Source organism: Schistocerca cancellata, chromosome 1, assembly GCF_023864275.1.
Source record: "Schistocerca cancellata isolate TAMUIC-IGC-003103 chromosome 1, iqSchCanc2.1, whole genome shotgun sequence".
Taxonomy (NCBI): Eukaryota; Metazoa; Arthropoda; class Insecta; order Orthoptera; family Acrididae; genus Schistocerca; species Schistocerca cancellata.
In genome coordinates, this window is record NC_064626.1 from 478,393,935 (window position 1) to 478,417,352 (window position 23,418).

Genomic DNA, 23,418 nt, shown 5'->3' on the forward strand with positions numbered 1-23,418 from the left:
AGGTAATTACCGCGTGCAGAGGCGTAAAACTGTTGGTTCACCAGCTTGCGTCCACTGTAAACTCGAGCGAACTTGGGTAATCTTTAGCGAAATTTGTCACACAACTAACCATCCACCGTAGACTTCATTGTCATCCTAAAAATCGTACCGAACTTTGAATCGGAATGGGAAGATTTTTTTAGTACCGACCAACAATATAATTTAAGCGTAGGAACAATTTTGTAAAGAAACTTCTAGTTAAATTTTAATACTGTCGTGTTTAGGAAAATTTAACCTTCTGAGAGTTAATATTTAATATTTTTGTGTTTATGATTATTTCACTTGCTATGTTGATGAGATGCGTTATCCTCACAACTGTTTTTTGTTGTCGCATTGAAAAGTGTGTAAAAGCGTGTATTTTTGTGCTAATATTGGGACATTTCAAGTTACGCAGTTGTCTTCAATCGCAGAATAAGTAAACCACAAAATATTGCACCTTACAAATGGCGACCCTGCTTGGATGGCAATTGGTCTGCCTGGAAGTCGATTGGTCCGCCTGGATGGCAATTAGTCAAATTAGTAAGAAAAATAAAAAGATTTTGAATTTTGAAAGAAAAAAATAACTTTGGTTTTGTTTTGTGGCGAGGTTACCCAATGTATGTATATGTATAGTGGACTGAATACAGTAAATGTGCGATCCAAAGTTTAGAAAAGCTATATTAGCAAGTAGATGAACATTTGTCATTGTATAGAAGTAACTTGTGCAAGACCTTGCTGGCGTGCGCGAAGTTATTCACCGCGTTGTTGGGTTGGGTTTGAAAATACACAAACAGTGAACAATGTTGCTCATGACGTGTACATAATCTAAGAAACTCTCCATGATATTTTGGAAACGTGTAAGATCATATAACTTGATGTTAACGAGAGCGCAAGCTCGCGCAAGTCGACAAAGACAGAGGTTAGCGAGACGATCAGACATGCCGGAAGAATGGAGAGTGTCGCAGATAATTATAAACTGAAGATCTTGGCAACATAGAGATAGACGTAGAACAAAAAGTATCGAGTGCGAGTCACGGAACGGTACGTTGTGATAGTGCGGAGGGAATGGCAGCAGTTTCACGAGCTGTATCACAGTCTGAGAATGCACAAAAACGAAATAATGACGGATGTAGTCGGTCAGAAATAGAATCAGAGGATGAAGAACTTCGGTACGTTGAATCGAATATAGTAATGTTGAACCAAACAGGACAGTTTCTAACAGAAAGAATGTGTTTAAGTGCGTCCGCACTTTGCACGAAAGTCGGTGAGACGCCACGTGAAAGACGCGAACAGCAGAATTATCATCAAATGGTGACAGGTGACGATGGCAAAGAGTCAGACAGTGTGTTTGCAATTTTGAAGCAACTCACTATGGTCGTAAAGCTGACAAATGCAGGGTTAGCAGAATTAAAAACTGAAACAGCAAATTTAAAAACCGAAACAAATGCAAGGTTAGAAGACTTTAAAACCGAAACAAATGCAGGATTAACGAATTTGAAAACAGCAACAGATGCAGGGTGAGCGGCAACCAGTGCTACCTTAACTAGTCTCCAATTTGCAATTGGATACTGGGTTCGAAAAAGTCCGCGAAGATCAGCAAAAATTACGATCGGAGGTTAATGAACAGTTTACTGAAATCCGGAGAGAGGCGAGAGACTCGCGGGAGCCTATACAATCGTTAATGGCAGACCAGAAAAAGATGCGTTCTGACGTTGATCAAGTGCAGGATGCAGTGTCTAACGTTAATCAAAGAATGGAAAGAATGGATAAGTTAGCACGTAAGACGTCTGGTAAGGCGCAGTAAATCGTGGAAGAGCTCAATGTCAGAAAACCTGTCACGCGAGCCGCATTAAAACGATTCGATACACGAATTGAAAACATAGCCTCGAAAAATCAGAAACAGTACGAAGACCTCCGTACAGAATTGAAACAGTGTATCGAGAATCGTACAGAAAGCAGAAGCGAAGCAACGGAATCGGTAGTATCATCCAACATAGTGATGGATAGAAATCCAGAAATAAAAAGTAAGTTGTGCAATCTTTCGTAGCAGTAGCAGAAACACAAAAACGTCCTGAAATTCCAGTCATATATCCACAAGAGGTTGCGTCCAGAATGACGGAAGCGAAACAAAAGTAAACAGGAAAAGAACAGTTAACGCAGTTGAGCGAAGCAGGTGATGAACGGTCACAGCAGACAAGAGAGCGTGAAACGGTAAACGCTCGCATTCCAACAGAGCGGCAGCCGGCCCTCCGAACGTACGCGAGTAACGCGAGAACAGAGCAACTTGCGGCGACACGTGTAGCAATTTCGCGATTTCCAAGTTACAGTACAACAGGTTATATACCCCAAGACAATATGAATATAATAGAAAGGCAAAACACTGCACCATTAACGGGAAATGTAGACGAATCTTTCAGTCCGATGCACGAGGAACGGTACGGCGTAGATAACTGCACACTACTGCGTAGATACGATGCTAGATGGGACATAAATACTTCATATCAAGACCCAAATGTGGTATAACGAGTACAAGAGAACATGACACAGACGAAGAGAACGAGTAATGTTATGAAAACACAAACGTCGTATGGTGAAAGAGAAAAATTTGACAATGATCACTTTTTGACAGTCAGAAAATTCCAACATTACAAAGAAAGCGGGAACGGCTTACATCCACGCACATTTATAAATCAATTTCAGATCGGTTCACCAGAGCATTGGTCACTTAGCCATAAACTTTACTTCATTTGTGGACATATGGACGGCGCAATAGCGGAAACCATGCAAACAGTAGCTGTAAACTGTCAATCGTATGAGCAATTTAAATCCTCATTCTTGGAGCGATACTGGTCCATAGAAACACAAAATAGAATAAAGTATGAGTTATTACAGAAAGAGTTGTTTGAAAATTCAGGAGAAATGGAAAACGTTAGATTTTTCGAGGAAAGACAAAAAAGAATCAGTGTTTAGATAATTCATACAGTGATGGGGAACTGATACGGATGTGCACAATGAAGTTACCGTTATGTTATCAGCAGTTATTGGTTGGTAGGACAGGAGACAATATACAAGCATTTAAAGGGATGCTAAGGGAACTTGAATTCATTTTCAGTGAAGATGACGCGAAGAAACAACGAACGGCGAGAGAAAATAATAATAGGCGAAATAACAGCAACCTATCAGGTTTTAATAATAATAATTCCAATGGCAATAATAACGCAGGAAAATGTAATGGTTTTGGAAGGAGTGGTAATCGCCCATGGGATTACTATCATAATTATGGTTTTGGAAACGCACAGAGGGCAAATAACAATTATGGTTTTGATGGGCCGCGGAATTACAATGGTGGATTTGGTCCTAGAAACTATGGTGGTAACTATGACCCGAGATACAGTCCCCGTGCGAACGAAGGCGGAAGATTTAGAGGTTTTCAGCAGCAAAAATCAAGGTTATTCAGGTGGTAATGAAATGGCCAGAACGCAGAAAGTTGGGAAAATCAAGCTTCAGCGGGACAAAACACGCGAAATGAACCGGTAGAAGAAGTCGAGTTGAGGCCACCAAACCCAGATAAAAGACAGAATTGACGATATGAAGGGCAGGAAGACGAATAGGAATACCCAAGTTAGAAGTGAAGTCCTTCCAGTACCTGAAGTAAAACATCGTCATTTTATAAAATTAGCACGAAGCAATAGGAAGGTTACAGCGTTGAAAACAAATTCTTTTCGATATACAAAGGCCCCATGGACGTAAGTAAAGTAGTTGATAATAATGCAGTCGAATTGATGAAGCAAAAAACTGGAAAATCGTTAGGTTTGTACCATGTGAGTCATTTAAGGGTATATAGAAGTTAGACAAAAGAAAAAAAGAGTAACTCCACACAAGAATTTAGTTGTATTAAATGTCCAGAAATCAAAGAGTATGAAAGATAGCAGAATGAACACAGATAAAACTTTTAACTTGTACTTATCTCAGTTAAATAAATAAAATAAAGGTTGTTAAGAAAGTAAAGGTAGACTGATGAAGAAATGACAGGAAAATAAGAACGAAAATAACTCTTCTACAAACGAAATGTGTCCTGGGAAGCAGTGAAAAATAAGGAGGAAAATAAACATCAGCATAGTTTGACGGAATAGTAGTAGATTCTCTCTTAAAGACGTAGTGTGAAGGAGGGGGAAGTTGATTTTTGCAGATGATGAAAGGAAGTGAAGAGGTAGGAACGAAATAGCCATTTTAATTTGTTCCTTTGAGGACGGAGAACCAGTAATTGAGGAGATATTTTGGGGGAATATGAGAAGCTTATATGATTTTTGGAAAGTACCAAAATCTGATATTGAACGAGAGGCACGAGGGAAATAAATATTAGAAGTCGTTAGGAGGTAATAATTAGGAAAGAGAATTGAAGTGTGCAGTTAAGCACAAAACATGTTATTTCGTGGAAGAAGGTAAACAATGGGAAATAAGATTGACCCAGAAAAAAATTTCTATATGGAAGAGTATGATGAGAGAAGAAAGGAATATAAAAGTTTACTATCGAAAAAAAAGGAGAAAGGGATAAGTACAACTGAGAAAAGAAATTTTAAACTTTGAAATAATGTGATAGATGTATTGAGAAGATTTTTGAAAGGCAAAAGAAAAATAGCACAGATAAAGGGTATTTTGAAGTTCTGTTACAGCTAAGGACAAAAAGAAGGGCTTACAGAGAAAAAGACGTTGGAGTCGGAGTCAAGGTGCGAAGTTTTCAAAACAACATATTATACTTGTAGTTAGAAAACTAAAAAGAAGAGGTAATGGGCAGTCACTAACTTACTAACCGTCATCACCTTCAATCTCACTCTTACTATCCATCGTGATGAAGATGAGGAAACCATGACTTTTATCTTAAGGAAGAATTAATTAAATGGGCAAAAAGAAGGAAGACAGTGATAAGAAATACATTTTTTCTTTATAATACTTTTTGTAAAGTCATGAAAAGAAGGTTAATGTTTGTAAAGTTTTAGCGTAATTTAAGAGAGAAACATTGTATTAGATGTAAAGTCATAAAAATGTTCAATATCTGTAAAGTTGATAGCGTAATCTAAGGGAGTACGGGTTAGAATAATATAAGATAAATAACTGAGGAAACAGAACGTACGTAAGGAAGTAAGGAAAGTAAGATTATCACATCAGCGACAAACTCTGTTTTAGATATGAAGTCAGCAGATAAGGTGGTTCATCACTGCGGCCAGATCGACGACAAGACTGAGGATAGCAGTTAGGCGTGAGAGGGAGGGACACTGAGTGCGAGTGCCTGGTGCGTCAGCTAAGAGATGATGAAAGAAGAGGCCTTGGTGGAAGAATGTTCCTAGAGGATAGCTCCTCTGTGGAAAAGCTTGGAGAGCTATAACGCATCCTGGATACAATCAACATGTACCACGACGTGAGATTTATTCATATGAAAGCCACACACAAGTGTTATAAGAATGGTTTTGTGAAAGTGTTCGATACATGGCACTTTTATCGCAAACTATTGAAAGCAGCATATGAAGCGATAATGGATATCCACCGAGTAGGAACGGAGGCGGACATATTATGGCGGGAACGAGCGGAGGCTTAGACTCACTACAAGAAGAAGAAGAAGAAGAAGAAACGCATTTATGTAAGTCAATGTGCAGAATAGCGGAAACTGTCATCAGATCATACGAAATTCGACAACTGCGAAACAATCCCTGAGCACCCATGGGACGGAACAAGAAACGGATGGAAGGCTGTTCAACTTATTTAGATGAACAATGGATTATAATGAAAAATAAACAACAATTGCAAGGAAGACGCCATAATAACGGATTAAACTAGAACGAGGTTAAACAGGTCTTCAGTCCTAATTCCCAGTCCAGAGAAGAGCGAAGATACAAGTGAGAGGACAGCAAGATGCACCAAGAACAGAAGATGCAACGCAGAAGATTTGGAAGAAGGAAGAGCCTGGACCAGAAGAGATCAAGACAGCTTTTCAAATCCCTTCCCATACAAGACCATTATTGCATTTAACTACCACCGAGAATCCAATTTAACTGTTCTAGCGATATAAACATCCATATTCTTTATGGCAAATTGCAACACCTTCAGATGTCATTCCGGAAAATGGGAGAAAACAAAACGTATGGAAACCTAGAGACGAAGTGATCAACGATGAACCGGAATAAAAACTCGACGAAAGATGATGAAAAGTTTATGCTCTCAAAAAAGGGATCTCCAATACAACGTCACCATGGGCATATCCAACAGGAACAAAGGCAACCACTCACTCACGACATGCTCAGACCTTCAGCAACCTTTCTCTCTTGCGACCGTCATTCCATACTGAACGGAAAGACGCTTGGTATGCGAGACGCATACCAAGCGTCTTTCCATGCTCAACAGAGACACGACGAGGCACACAGCCGACCGTCCCTCCACGTGCGACGGAGACGCATCGAAACACATGAAGAAAAAAAATGACATGTAATGAACCATGGTGAAGATGTAGGAAAATAACTGTCTGTGACAGACTACTATCTGAACAAAAAGGAAACACAATTTTTGTTTAAAAATAATGTGAATTAGACAGCTTTTGTTATTTAGCACCACATTTTATTAACAACGTTTTTTATGTTGAGATATCAATAATATATCCTTGAATTTTATATTTTTCAACATGTTTAAGTTAAGAAAATCTAATATTAACATTTTTGGAGGGTTAAGATTCTAGTGTAATCTGTTCATTAAAATATAGGATAGATAAATATGAAGGGATTAGCTATTCCAAGATGTCAGTTTAAATACTGTAAAGTAATTAGTAGGATTAGAAATTTAATATGTTAGTGAAAGTCAAATCTGAAAAATGTTGTAAAGTTATAATGCATATAGTTAAGATTTTTGGGGAATACAAATATGTTGATGCATAGGATTATGACTGAAGTCATGGGAATGGTTGAGTTATATATCATAAAGTTTTACTTTAAGAAGTTAAACTGTTGTTTTTGTTGTGGTCCTCAGTCCTGAGACTGGTTTGATGCAGCTCTCCATGCTTAAATCATAATTGATATGAAAAAAATATTATAAAAGGGAGGATAAGGTCAAATGAAGGATTCCTCAACTTCAATACATATCCATCATCATTTAATAGAAATTAGGTAAGCAAAACAGATCAGTTTCAAAGTAGAAAAACTATAGGGTTGATAGGAATTTATGTATCTACTCAAATTTCTTGAATTTAAAATTACCGTTAAAGTACAAGCGCGGGGTGAGTTGGGCAGCTGGTAGCAGCTCCGGCCCGCCGTGGGACGGAGGCCCACGAGAAAGACAGGCCGTGGCGCGTGGCGCTGCTGGTCTTGCGAGGGCCAGAACTGTCTCCAGCGGGGAGCAAGTAACTATTACACACGAGCTTAATAATACCTGACTTCGTGTTTAAATGCATGCTATTTCTCGATAGCACACGACAAAATTAAGATCTTTTGTGAGTATCTTTTTAATTAAGTATTGATTTCCCGTAGGCCCTGCACGGAGCCGACCATTCGCAAAGTGTTGCCGATGAGCCGATTAGTGTGACGTCACAAGTTCGTTGCGGTTTCCGTACATCTCGTTGGCCCTGCACGGGTCCAAATGACGTCAGGTGGCGCGAGGGGCCGGCGCCACGTTTGAAACTGCCGCTCCCGCCTCCCTACAAGCCTTTGCTACCTTTCAGTATCCCAAGATTCTCGCATTTTCAGACTGTATTTTGTGTCCGTTTTTCAGGTAATGCTCAGCTATGGGCGACTTGTCAAGCTCCCTTTGTTTTATATATCGCTTGTGCTCGGTACATCACTCTACAACTGAGCGAATTGTCTGGCCTATACAGATACGGCCGCATTCGCGAAAGACTTCGACGACGCAGTGCGAGAAACATTCTGAAAGGAAAATCCGATTGGTCGCGAAATGGAAACCACAAAGAAAATAAAGTATATTTTATTTGCAACATTTTTCTACACGTTCTAGATACTTCTCTGCATAGTCGCCGCTCCGATTTAGGCTCAGCGGAAACTGAAACGCGTGTAGTGGGTGTGACGTGACACCCCGCGACGCGCACTTTTAATACGCGACGTGCGGACCTGCGCATATTGAGACGAGAGTGCCGCAGTCGTGGTGATGAGCACTTGCCGGACGCCAATTACTGACCTACTGCTTGCCAAACTAACAATGCGTGATTCGCGACTAAAAGATTATTGTTAGACTTGAGTTCCGAAGCAAATACTTATGCTGAAGACGAAGTGTTGCTCTATTCGTCAATGAATAAAAAATTCAAATAAAATAAATATACACTCCTGGAAATGGAAAAAAGAACACATTGACACCGGTGTGTCAGACCCACCATACTTGCTCCGGACACTGCGAGAGGGCTGTACAAGCAACGATCACACGCACGGCACAGCGGACACACCAGGAACCGCGGTGTTGGCCGTCGAATGGCGCTAGCTGCGCAGCATTTGTGCACCGCCGCCGTCAGTGTCAGCCAGTTTGCCGTGGCATACGGAGCTCCATCGCAGTCTTTAACACTGGTAGCATGCCGCGACAGCGTGGACGTGAACCGTATGTGCAGTTGACGGACTTTGAGCGAGGGCGTATAGTGGGCATGCGGGAGACCGGGTGGACGTACTGCCGAATTGCTCAACACGTGGGGCGTGAGGTCTCCACAGTACATCGATGTTGTCGCCAGTGCTCGGCGGAAGGTACACGTGCCCGTCGACCTGGGACCGGACCGCAGCGACGCACGGATGCACGCCAAGACCGTAGGATCCTACGCAGTGCCGTAGGGGACCGCACCGCCACTTCCCACCAAATTAGGGACACTGTTGCTCCTGGGGTATCGGCGAGGACCATTCGCAACCGTCTCCATGAAGCTGGGCTACGGTCCCGCACACCGTTAGGCCGTCTTCCGCTCACGCCCCAACATCGTGCAGCCCGCCTCCAGTGGTGTCGCGACAGGCGTGAATGGAGGGACGAATGGAGACGTGTCGTCTTCAGCGATGAGAGTCGCTTCTGCCTTGGTGCCAATGATGGTCGTATGCGTGTTTGGCGCCGTGCAGGTGAGCGCCACAATCAGGACTGCATACGACCGAGGCACACAGGGCCAACACCCGGCATCATGGTGTGGGGAGCGATCTCCTACACTGGCCGTACACCACTGGTGATCGTCGAGGGGACACTGAATAGTGCACGGTACATCCAAACCGTCATCGAACCCATCGTTCTACCATTCCTAGACCGGCAAGGGAACTTGCTGTTCCAACAGGACAATGCACGTCCGCATGTATCCCGTGCCACCCAACGTGCTCTGGAAGGTGTAAGTCAACTACCCTGGCCAGCAAGATCTCCGGATCTGTCCCCCATTGAGCATGTTTGGGACTGGATGAAGCGTCGTCTCACGCGGTCTGCACGTCCAGCACGAACGCTGGTCCAACTGAGGCGCCAGGTGAAAAGGCATGGCAAGCCGTTCCACAGGACTACATCCAGCATCTCTACGATCGTCTCCATGGGAGAATAGCAGCCTGCATTGCTGCGAAAGGTGGATATACACTGTACTAGTGCCGACATTGTGCATGCTCTGTTGCCTGTGTCTATGTGCCTGTGGTTCTGTCAGTGTGATCATGTGATGTATCTGACCCCAGGAATGTGTCAATAAAGTTTCCCCTTCCTGGGACAATGAATTCACGATGTTCTTATTTCAATTTCCAGGAGTGTATTTTGTTTGAGAGGAAAAGAGGTTGACAATTTCAAACTAAGGCTAACATGAGTGGTCCTGATTTTACAAATTAGATCAGCATGAGTAGAAAGCAGTTTTTTGAAGTACATAGAATCACACAGTACGCAATTGACTGAAATAGGATGCAATGGAAGGGATCCGTTTGCAACTGAACAAAAACTGACGAAATTTTTGAGGTAGTGGTGTTGCACTTATGCCTGTCCTCTGGTGCAGGAATTTCACAGCCGCAGCCAGCTTTTAATGGTCACTTCTCCGGTGTTTTCAATCAGTCATGAGGCTGAAAATGTATGTAGGACACAACACTAGTAGGGAGTGCACACTGTAGTGAATCGGCTGCCCCTTCTTGCCGTCTGAAAACATTGTGGCGGCAGAAGATATAATCCTAGTCGCTAATGGCTCAGTCGTTATTTAACTGTGTGACAAAAGAAAAAACAAAACAAAAAAACTGAATAGATATAAATAACTGAATAGTATAATGTATTAGCAAAAAAAAAAAAAACGCGCTTAAATGTTGAAAAACGAAACACTATTCAATGACAATACATTTCAGTATACAGTAAAGCAGCATTTTTCGGACGCCCAGTATTAGCACTGACCATAGGCGCCATGCCGATGTGAGCATATGGCAGGACTGCTTTGCCTCACCCCTCCCGTAGTGCTAGCGTGGAGCGAGAAACTGTGTCACAACCAGAACGCCGCGTTCACGATCGTGTCGCGTCCCAATTTACGCCGTCACATTTGAACCTGTAAAGTCACAGAAATGCGCGCTGTCCTGCGCGCATCGTATGCGCTATACACGTCTCAATTTGCGCCTAGTATTAGACATCAGTCGTAGCATTGTACCAACTTTCCAATATACTCCTCTATAAGGCAGTGATTCATGTGAGCAGAGGTGAATATCAGGGGGAGCTGTACGGCGGGTGCTGAAATACTTGCCACCGCAAACGCTGCAGGAGCGACCTCATTACCCCTGCAGTGTACGGCCGAGAATTGTCAATGAGACAGAAAATGGATGACAGGTTGAAACCTCCCCACAAAAATTTCGTATGACAATATTATATAGAAATGGAGCCAAGAAGCAATATTGTCCCCACAGAAATAATTAAATAAAAAAAAAATTATAATAATAAATGGGACCCAAGAATAACCTCGCTGCAATGAAATGTACTGACAAAGGCAACAAAAATGTGAAATTCGCAATCTGACTCTGGTGTAAGCTCGTCACGAAAATAATGAAAGTCAATTCAGTGATAAGAAAATCTCAGTGATAATGAAATTTCAATTCAAACCGAAATATCGGTCTTTGGCCCTGTGCAAAAATCAGAATTAAATTCTTACCTCATTGTAACTGCTAATCAAATTTCTGCTCTTATTCTTGTGCACAGCTTGGAGGAACTGCATTGCAAATAATAATATTCCTTTTTTTTGTAATTTAACTGAAATTTGTTTAAGGGAAGAGGAACGAAATTTAGTTCAATAAAATTGCATTTGAAATCATAATTATTATTGGGGCACTTGTTGGAAATTAATTACAATAAATGAACTTTAAATTATCTGATGATTACCTTAATTAACAATATACCTCATTCAGCATCTTGACCAGAATGCCATGTCGGCGCTCCCCGACTGCGTCCCGCTCGCGACCGTGACAGGACCAGACCACTACTGAACTGAACTACATGACAACTACAACCGAACTGCTCTCAACGACTACTGACAGAGTACTACTCAACTGCACTGCTACTATCGTACTGCTCGCAACACTCGCGCGGTCAAGCGCAGACTAGCCACGATTATAGGCTCTCTGGTCAAAGATTTTAACGTGCCTCACCATCGCTGCTATGTTACATACGTGTTTCATAACCCTCCACTGGGGGGGCAAAAATTTGGCAGCGATGGTGAGTCATTTGGACTTGCCATCGCAAGAAATTTTTACAATTTACAGAATATTCAAATTTAGTACATAAATTAAATGTTGTGCACATGCACCGAGTACAAAATATATCAGACAAAGACAGGATGTGAGTACAAAACATAGTAGTAAATCAGAAAACTATATATACAAATTATTTGACAGATAGCAAAGTGCACACGCACTGAAAAAATTCTTTAGCATTTTCAGAACAAATAAACAGAATGGCAGAAAATCGTGTTGATAAGTGACATGAGTGTACTCGCACTGGAGTGGATAACATATTAGCAATTTACGAAATGTATATATATAATTAGTAACAAATGAGATAAGTGCATACGTACAGAAGTATTGAATATACAGAATGAGTACAAATCATATTGAAAATGCACAGGCACTGAAGTTCAGTAGAAAACATATTAACACACAACATAAGTGCACATGCACTGTAGTTCAGAACATATCATTAAAATAAAATAATAAATAAAAAAATGTATATACAATATAAAAGACAAGAGTGCACATACTGTACTTGAGAACAAATCGAAAAAATGTCTTAGGCATTTTTGCAATAAATAACATAATGGCAAAAAATCATATCGACAAGTGACATAAGTGTACTCGCACTGGAGTTCAGCGAATCAAAAAAATGTATAACCCATGAACATAAATAATGTTAGCAAAAATGATTTTCACTATGTGACAAGAATTAGGATAGGAAAGGGAAGGATTGCATCATGGTTGTAGCACTTTAGATTGCACACAGCTGTTCTGAAAGTCCATATCTTTCCACAGAAGTACATCACCAAGTGACACAATTTGAAGTTCTTTTCCCATCAGAATTTATCAGTGTAGTCAAGACACTGAACTCTCGTAGTAACACTTCATGTTCTCATTTTGGCAGTACATTAGGTACACCAAACAGTGGGACCATAATAACGTCTTCATCACTCACGGTGGTGGACAGCATGTCGTGTCAACACCACGCTCTTACAAGGCACACCAACGTAGAATTAGTGCAAAACCAAAGATAGTGCTCCATGATCACTAGGATAGACAGGACAAATGGACATTGCAGTAATTCAGGGTAGTTAGCTCATGAGGTGAAGGACATTAAGTCACCTAATATTGACAATTACAGTCTTCATTAGTAGTTTGGGGCATTCATAGCCCAGTGATTGAACATTTCTGTACCAAGTATGTAGTATTACAGAAAAATGTTCATTAATTGTTTTACATAGAATCAGTAACCTTCTTTTCCTAGTTACAAAGCATTATTAAATAATCGCATTCCTTTTCAGTTTCAAAGTATGGCATAGTTAACTAATTATTTGTCATTTCAATAGTATTAATTATTAGCCTTTTCCTAATTACAAAGCATAATGAAACATCATATTCCTTTTCCAGTTACAAGGTATGGCATAGTCAATTAGTTAATTAATTATTTGTCATTCCAATATAGTAAGAATAATTAGCCTTTTCCTAATTACAAAACATTATGAAACAATCATTCTTTTCCAGTTACAAAGTATGGCATCGTTAATTAATTATTTGTCATTTCAATATAGTAATAATCATTAGCCTTTTCCTAATTACAAAGCATTATTAAACAATCACATTCTTTCCCAATTATAAAGCATAGTTAATCATTTGTCATTTCAATATAGTAAGAATCATATTCTTTTCCAGTAACAAAGTATCAACATTGAAAACAAGAGCTAATTAATGGCATAATTAATAACCTAGTTCATTGAGTGACATTAATTATTGGCACTCAGTGGCCATCAAGTATCGAATAGTATAGAACATTGTTCCTCATTCAGTATTATTCAGATCATTAAGAAGTAATAACAATTCATTGAGTGACATTCAGATCATTACGAAGTTATTATTAAAAATCAGCTAATTACAGTCATAGCATTAATAATCATGGGCATTATAAGTAGTCTCATTACAATAAACAGTGGCAATTATTAGCCAGTTACAAAGCATTATTTTATACATATATTTTTTTGTATCATTACGAAGTCATTACTGAAGTGACATACTATTCAGAGTTGATCAGTATTATTCGGAACTTTCTCAAACTGGTATCACTATTTCGGACTGGTAATACATTTTTTATTAGCAATGCATTGCGTTTGGTAATTATAAGAGAAAGCAAGAAGAGAAAAAAGAAAAAGAAAGAAAAAAAATTGGTACTGGGTTGTTCCTGTAAATCAAAAATGTGTAACGTCATTCGTCATGAGTCAGCTGTAGCAAGGTTATGTAACAAGGCAGTATATGTGATCACATTTATAAATGATAAACACAAATGGGAAAAAAAATGCAAGTACTAGAACAGGTATAATAAGTAACAGGTTTAGTATCATGAAAAGCTTCTCCTGGAAAAAATACAAAATGGATTATTGACCTGAAAGAAGAAACGCACACTATGCTGAAAAGTAGTGAACTCCGAATTAACAGGTAGTGAAATGTGTATAAACATGTGTTCCATAGCTGTCCTTTCCAAAACTTTCCAACATCCTACTATGCAATATAACACCTGCTGTCGAAACAAACTGCAACAAATACTTAAATAACTACATAGCATAAACACATAACTTCAACATTATCCTCATCTGCAAAGAAAAAACTTCATTATTCATCACTTCATTATTCATAACTCCATCATTATCATCACCTGTAAAGAAAAACTTCATTATCCATAGTAGCACACTCTTCATCATTATTCATCATCACTCATTATCATCTGCAAAAAATCACTTCATTACTCATTACACAACTATTCCTTATCTCTAGCATATTTCATCACTAAAACTAAGATGTGTAGTTCTGTCCGACAGCCTGCATCAATCACCTTGTATTCTGAAAGAAAAAATTAGTTAAGACTGCTATTCTACGATGAGTATAGTATATTCTTGTTAATGCTTGTTAATCCTGATCCATTTACTCTTCTTCATAAGGTTTTTGTATCCTCTTTCGTCTATTCCGTAGTTGAAAGTCCCATTTCTGTTTAATTTATTTCATTTACACGTTATTTCTTTCTGAAAATGATGAACAGAGATTAACGTCTTGCATTTAAATCATATACCCACTAAATAATGACTGGTTTATGGTGACACAATTAACCATACAGCATAACATGACAGACAACGTAATATGTCGAAAGCACAGACAGTGTTCAAAGGCAAAAATGTATACGGAATATCACAATGCAGCAGCAAAAAAAAAAAAAAAAAAAAAAAAAAAAATGTAAAAGTCACGATGTTGAGATGTCATAAGGCCAAAAAAATGTCAAAGTCGACTGGTGTGTTTTATATCTTAACTATCTCACAGTGCATATAGACAAAACTGGAATACAATCGTACATAAAAAAGTGGAAAATGTGCATGGTCTGATGTGTAACGACAAGAAAAGCGACTTGCTAACCTTACCTTGCCGGGCACTTGCCAAGAAAAAATACGATAATCATCAGTAAGTGTTCATGTGAATATAATTGCATTAGTAAATGGCACCATAGCATGTTACATCATAAAGTGATTTCATTCAATAAACGGTTTAATGTTTGAGACATGGTGATTGCCTTTCGATTTTCTGGTTCTCAAAGTTTCGACGTGTACAACATTGGGGTGAGGGATGCTGCGAATCCGATATGGACCTGCGTATAGAAGTTCAAATTTACTGCACTTACCTTTTAATTTGCTGGATAAATAGTGTGTACGTACTAATATTTTCTGTCCAATGTGAAAGTCGCGGCGTGTACAAACCTGTTTTTGCTGTCTTCTCCGGCGCTCTGCGGCACGTTTGATGTTGTTCAGCGCAATGTCAATTATTTCGTGGTGTCGTAAGCGACGACCTTTAGGGAAATTCACTAATTCTTTAATTTTGTTTGGTGGTTCAACGTTTTTCAGTATAACAGACGGAGATAGCATAGTGGATTCATTTGGAATGGAATTAATTACATCTTGGAATGAGAGTATGTATGTATCCCAATCAATATGTCTTTTGTGGCAGTATATTCGGCACAGCTTACCAATTTCTTTCATTAATCTTTCATAGGGGTTCGAAGAAGCGTGGTACTTGGATATATAGATCGGAGAAATGTTTCTGGCTCGTAACATGCGTGTCCATACGCTACTACGAAATTGTGATCCATTGTCAGAAATTACTCTCATCACATGCCCTACATGAAATAGAAAATGTTTTACAAATGCTTTCGAAACAGTTTTAGCAGTAGCTTTGCGTAACGGAGTGAAGGTAACAAATTTTGAAGTGAGCTCAACAGCGACAAAGATGTAGCAAAAACCTCTGTTAGTTCTCGGAATCGGACCAAAAATATCTACTGCGGCCATGTGTCTTAATTTAACAGGTATAATGGGATATAAAGGAGGAATATGTGAAGTGGTGTCTGATTTAGCTTTCTGGCAAATTTTACAAGACGCTAAAACTCGTCGTATACGTTTCTCCATGTTGTTAAAATAACAGTTCTGTCTCAGTATAAGAAAACATTTTCGTGCTCCGTAATGTGCGTAACTTAAATGAGTGTACCAGATTAGTTTGTTAACAAGTTCGTCAGGAATGCATAATAACCAATTGTTGCTGTCAGGATGAGAGCGGCGAAACAGAATATCATTGCGTACAGTGTAATGGTTTCTAATCGTAACATTATTCTTATCTTGCCAAAGGTGTTTAATTTCTTTCCACATATTGTCTTTATTTTGTTCTTGTGCTATGTCCTGTAATGACGATGAAATAAAATTTTCAAATGCTACTTGCTGAATGTACATGACACTGAAATTTGTTTTGCAGAAGTTGGTTGCTACGTCTTGCTGATTGTTGCCGAGAGAACGCGATAGTGCGTCTGCTATAACATTTTGCGTACCGGGAATGTGAACTATTGTAAAATTAAATTCCTGTAAATAGAGTTTCCATCTGCTTAATCTGTCGTGCGTGAATTTGGCCGAAAGTAAAAATTGTATCGCTCTGTGGTCTGTGTACACGGTGGTATGTCTGCCATAAAGAAAGTGCCGAAATCTCGTAAAAGCCCATACAACACATAATGTTTCCAATTCTGTAACGGAATAATTTCGTTCAGCAGGTGACAAAATGCGGCTTGCAAATGCGATGTTTTTAATTACTATCGAACCATCTTCTTCAATTTCCTGGAAAATGTGTACGCCTAAAGCGGTGTTAGAACTGTCGGTGGCAATGGAAAAATTTCAGGTAAGATCTGGGTGCGATAAAAGTGGAGCATTCAATAAGGCTTCTCTCAGGTTCACAAATTCAGAATGTGCTTGCTTATCCCAAGACCAAATAGTGTTTTTACCTGTTAGTTGGCATAGTCTAGGTGTGTCTAAAGCAGAGTGATGAATAAATTTACGAAAAAAGTTAATTAAACCCAAAAAACTGCGTAGTTGCTTTTTTGTCGTAGGAACAGTAATGTCACGTAGAGCTTGAAGTTTTTCCGGATCAGGTGCAATGCCTTCCGCTGAAATTACGTGACCAAGAAATTTTATAGAAGTTTTGCCAAAGTGCGATTTACTAAGGTTAACTGTGAGTCCTTGTGAATGGAAAGTTTGTAACAGTTGTTCAAGAATCAGATTGTGTTCGGACCAGTTAGCTTCTGCAATAAGAATGTCGTCCACATACGTCGTAATTCTGTCCTTAAGTTCTGTCGGAAGTATTGTGTTCAAACCGCGAATAAAAGCTGCAGAAGAAAGTTAGGCCAAATGGTAATTTACAAAATTGATAACAGTCGCCGAAACAGAGAAAAGCTGTATATTTTCTGCAATTTGGATGAAGTTGAATTTGCCAAAATCCCGATTTCAAATCTAATGTGGAATAAATAGCAGTACCGTGAAATTTCTGTAGAAGTTCCTCTAGTGTCTGTGGTCGATCTGTTTCATTAATAATAATGTCATTAATGTGACGTGAATCAAGTACGAGGCGAAGTGAGCCATCTTTTTTCTTAACAATATGTAGCGGGTTTATGTACGGACTAACTGCCGGTTCAATAATTCCTTGGTCAAGCATATCCTGCAATTCTTTTTTAACTTGTTCTCTGTGGATATACGGAATGGGATAATGTTTAGCTTTAAATGTGTCGTGCTGTTTCACTTGAAATTCATACATAAAACCGGACATAGTACCAGGAATGTTGTCAAAAACTGGAGCTTGCTGTAAAAGAATTTTGTGTAGTTGCATTCGTTCGTCGTCTGTTGTTGCACTGCTTTGTCTAACTTTATCGGAAATCATTTGCATTACGTCGTAGTCAGCTTCGTCTGGAGTATTATCGTTGTGTACGTACGTATTCGTGAACAATGTGGGATTACAGTCTATGTTACGTGTTGCGGAAATGACCTCTGTGCGGTTAATTGTTTGTTCTTCCGCAGATAAAGAGTGCTGAAATTCTAAAGCAAGTTGTACGTTTTCATCCTTTAGCATTAAATAAGAATTCTGAAAATCGATAACTGCGTCGTGTTGTACCAGAAAATTCGTACCTAAAATTACGTCTGTTGTCAATAAAGGAACAATCCAAAAATTAGAGTGGAAAGTATGACCTCCAATACAAAATGATAAATGCGTCTGTAATTTAACGTCTACTCCTTTACTCGATACTGCTCCTTTCACTTTTGTTTTGCCTAAAGGTAATGTCGGATAAGTATTCTCTTTGTTGCACTCGTTAAAAGTCTCCTCATTTATTACTGATATAGGTGATCCGGAATCAATTACTGCTGAGAATTTTGATGAACCAATTTTAATTTCGATAACAGGATGTGAAATAGTTTTCTGAACAAATGGTCTTTCCTGCAAGAGAGTGTCTCTGATATCGTCAAAAGTAATTACATTTTCGTGAACAACATTTTGCGTGTCTGAAGTAGTGCTTGTATTATTGGAAGATGCGTCCTGAACAGTATCTAGTCAGATTCTATCTGACGTGTTATTATTATTAGGAGGATTCTGTGGCATTTCTACTATTTGAACAGTTCTATTACTTCTTCCAGACGTATTACGCTCTGGATGATACCTACTGTCGGGTTCGTTCATGAGAATAGGTTCTCGTGCATAATTTTGTTGTTGGTATGACCGACTGTTATTATATGTACGCTGATAATTGTGTTCATCATTTTTACGTCTGTCGTGATAGTCATTCCTATACGGTGTATTGCGATAGGAATTGAAATACTGTCTTCTTTGTACATAGTTGTTTCCTTGCTGTCGTGTGTTACTATTTGTTGTATCAGGGACTATACGTGCTCGCGGCGGAACATTAAAGCCTGGTTGACCTTGTGCATTACATTGTTGGTTACGTATGCCAACCGGCTGACCTTCATGCTGTTGCGGTGGAAAACCTCTATTGTTACCAAAATGTGCTTCCTGTTGCTGAAAATTTTGACGATACTGATAATCTGAATTTTGTCTGTGATTTAAGTTCTGGTAGTTATCGTTTCTAAAGCGTCTGTTACTTTTCCTATTGAAGTTACGTCCCTGATCATAATTACTGTAAGTTTGTTGACCTTGGTTACTATACGAAAAGTTTTTGTTCACAAATGAATAATCAGATTGCTGTACTTCTAAAAGCTGCAAAAGATCCCTGAATGCTGAAATGTTTTCTTTTTGCTGGCCCGTTAGCAGTGACACTCGTAATGACCGTGGTAATTTGGAAATGCATAATTGTATAAGTGCGGATTCACTGTACGGTTCACTCAGGTATTGGTTTTGTTGTACCATGTGCTCAAAAAAATGCGTTACACTGGGAAAATTTGAGTTTTCATAGTTTGGCAAACTAATTAGTTGGTCTTTAATTCCGCGCTGTGTCGTCTTCGACCAGTACGCTGATAGAAAGGCATTCTGAAATTCCTCTACCGAGTTACATTGTCTCGCGATCGGTCTCATACGAGTTGCCGGTTCTCCTTCCAAAAAGCTGCAAATAAATTCAAGTTTATGCGTAACAGGCCAAGTCGGTGGAAGAGCAAAGCTAAATTGTTGAATCCAATCCAGTGGGTGAATCTGCGTTCTATCGTTTTTAAATACTTTAAACTTTCTCACTGACAGAAAATGTTTGTAATCGAAATTATCATCTCTGTGTGATGGAACATGTTCAGGATCGTAAGGGAATCTATTGAACTGTGGTTGTTCGGAATCTAAGTCCCGTACTCTCTGTAGATTACTCAAATTATACGCGTTGCGCGAGTCTGACAAATGTTCATAAAGTGGCGTCTGTTGTGGTATGTTATTAACTGAAATGTTTTTCATCTCTGTTACTTCTTGTTGTAAATTTGACAACTTCCTACGTAACGTGTTGTTAGATGAATCGATCTCATTAATTGTCTGCTGTAAATTTTGAAATTCAGGTGTTTGATTAAATGAAACCGGTGAAGTATCGTCTGATTTATTGTCATTAGCACTTTCGATAGCATCGATGCGACTGGCCAATTCATCATATTTTTCAGTCAGTATTTTTGCCTGATCATCGGTTTTAGAATCGGACGCATTAATCTGTTTTTGCAACTTACGCGTAGTTTCGCTCAGTTTTTTAACATCAGCTTTGAAGACATCGCAATCCTGCGTTAGTTCTAATTGTTCGAATCTGTCTGTCACTGTTTGAATATTTACTGTGTGTGTATCTGTTTTTGATTTAAGATCAGAAATTTCATCCCGTAATTCCGCGTTCAACTGTTCTATGGTATTAATTTTGTCGGACACTGTAGTAATATTATTGTCTACATACGTCTTCGCTTTCGCGAACATTTTACGTTTGTCTTCTTGTCTCTGAGCCGTGATTGTTTCCATGACTTGTCGTTTTACTTTGTTTTGATCTTGAATAAATTTGCGGAAACGCGTATCACTGTTCTGTATGTGCTGATTAAAGCGTTCGTCAATCTGAGTGTTCTGCTGTTCGAATTTCGCGTCTATCTTTGCGTCCACTGTGCGCGAAAGTTCTGCTGTCATTGCTTTAAACTCGTCGCGTAATTGTGTAGCTTTTTCAGAGCATTGTTTAGCGACTCCGCTAATTTCGTCTCTGAGTGTTTCTGTTGCGGCTGTTTGCATTTCCCTTAATTCTTGCGCAACAGACTTAATTTCTTCGCTATTTTTTTGTGAACAAACCTCAATTTCCACGCGTAACTGTTCCTTAGTGTCATGACACTGCGCGGCAACGGCTCTGATTTGTTCACTTAACTGTCTGGAATTGTTGTCTAATTTTTCGTTTAGCTGTTCGTTCTGTTCCCTAAGTTGTCTGAAATCTTCACTCTGTTGTTTGAAATTTTCATGAATTTTATTAAATTTTTTGTCCTGTTTTTCATTCTGTTGTTTAAATTCTTCCCTAAATTGTAGCAGTATTGCCAAAATTGGATCCGAGCCTAAATTAGCATTTCTATTATCTGTGCTGTTTAATGGTGGATCTGAAATTGTTTCGCTTTCAGTAACCATTTGGTTATTCTGAGACTTATAAAAAGGTTTGCCAGTCAAATGTACACTGTCGGACACTATTTCGGAATTAAATAGATCCGTCGTACTTTGAGTATCCTGTTCATTTTCATTAGACAAATTTGTCTGTACGTTACTTGAATTTTCCAAATCGGGTATATTAAGCTGGGCAGCGCTCATTACAATAGAGCGTTCCGCGTCATCAATTGTCGTCAAATTAACAGACGAGACAATTGATGACGTTTGTTCATCATTAAGGTAAAAGTCATCATTAGTGGTTGGAATACACTGATTGTTAGTGAACGCAGGATTGTCATCACTACACTGCGTGTCACATGTCCTATCGGTCACGTTGTTTAAGTCGGTAATTTCGTTCATAATACCTCGCGATACACTATTCACAGTCTTTCGCGGCATTTTTACAATAGTCACAAATATTCACAAAACAAATAAGCACAAATGCAAAAACAACACACAAATACAACAGAGCAACCAATTGCCGTTGACCTGTAGATGGAAAGTCACAAGATTAGTACAAGCGTTGCGCCAAATTCTAATTATACTTAAGCAAATAAGAGCAGATATCTGACTGTTGTTCAAAAGATTCTCAACGAAATACGATCCTGGACTGGGTGTCGCCAAGTGAAACCTCCCCACAAAAATTTCGTATGACAATATTATATAGAAATGGAGCCAAGAAGCAATATTGTCCCCACAGAAATAATTAAATAAAAAAAATTATAATAATAAATGGGACCCAAGAATAACCTCGCTGCAATGAAATGTACTGACAAAGGCAACAAAAATGTGAAATTCGCAATCTGACTCTGGTGTAAGCTCGTCACGAAAATAATGAAAGTCAATTCAGTGATAAGAAAATCTCAGTGATAATGAAATTTCAATTCAAACCGAAATATCGGTCTTTGGCCCTGTGCAAAAATCAGAATTAAATTCTTACCTCATTGTAACTGCTAATCAAATTTCTGCTCTTATTCTTGTGCACAGCTTGGAGGAACTGCATTGCAAATAATAATATTCCTTTTTTTTTGTAATTTAACTGAAATTTGTTTAAGGGAAGTGGAACGAAATTTAGTTCAATAAAATTGCATTTGAAATCATAATTATTATTGGGGCACTTGTTGGAAATTAATTACAATAAATGAACTTTAAATTATCTGATGATTACCTTAATTAACAATATACCTCATTCAGCATCTTGACCAGAATGCCATGTCGGCGCTCCCCGACTGCGTCCCGCTCGCGACCGTGACAGGACCAGACCACTACTGAACTGAACTACATGACAACTACAACCGAACTGCTCTCAACGACTACTGACAGAGTACTACTCAACTGCACTGCTACTATCGTACTGCTCGCAACACTCGCGCGGTCAAGCGCAGACTAGCCACGATTATAGGCTCTCTGGTCAAAGATTTTAACGTGCCTCACCATCGCTGCTATGTTACATACGTGTTTCAAGGTGCATGAAAGCAGGTCAAACTTCGCAGCGGACACCCGTAGTTGGCTCTAGGCATATTTACGCCTTATTGTGTTCTCAGAACTGGAGAGAGCGACGCGACGCCATTCACGGGCATACTAGGGACAGTGCCTAACACACCTGTGCAAAGCGTCTTCGGATTTTCACTGTCGTTTCCATTTCGCGACCTGTCGGACCTTACTTTGCGAATGGCCTTCGTATACCACTGCCTGCAGAGCGCCGCGACTACCTTGTGTAGTGCACTTTATTTCTAGATCATTATAATATCAATAGAAAGAAAATTCAATTCGTTGTCTTTGCAATTTCATTGCAGTTTCATTACGGTTCTGGAGAGTCGCCGTAAGATTTTTAAGTGGAAAATATTCGCTTATACAAAAGGTTGAAAAGCACTGTCCTAGAGGGAAGTTCATTTTCCAGTTCAAACTACACTGGAAATAAGATGTCCTAGCAAACAGCTGCTGTCAGCTCATCGATTCCTTTCGGTATCTGCAAGTTTAAAATAAGAGAACATTGGAACTCGCTTTTGATCACTTAAAGATTGAACTGAAGCATCTGACTATTTCCTCCGATCTCATCGCAGGACTTGGCTGTTTTAAGTGATGCTGTTGAGGTATTTAGAGTGCAACAGTTGATCGAATACGTCGTGATGACCCTATGTGGAGTGTAAATAAATTTATACATGCTGCCAGTGTCAACCACCTCCTGACAGTAAGAACGAAAGACGTTGTCAGAAGCTTTCGTTGTTATTTAATACTAACCAGAGAGAATTTCTGCTCCCGTATGTCATCGACATGAACTACG

General features: G+C 39.2%; 1 protein-coding gene across 1 annotated transcript in view; it reads right to left on the reverse strand.

The window, feature by feature from the left end:
* Positions 1 to 23,418, reverse strand: part of LOC126184198 (CLIP domain-containing serine protease HP8-like) — a 79,440-nt gene that overhangs the window by 30,209 nt on the left and 25,813 nt on the right. The window lies entirely within an intron of this gene.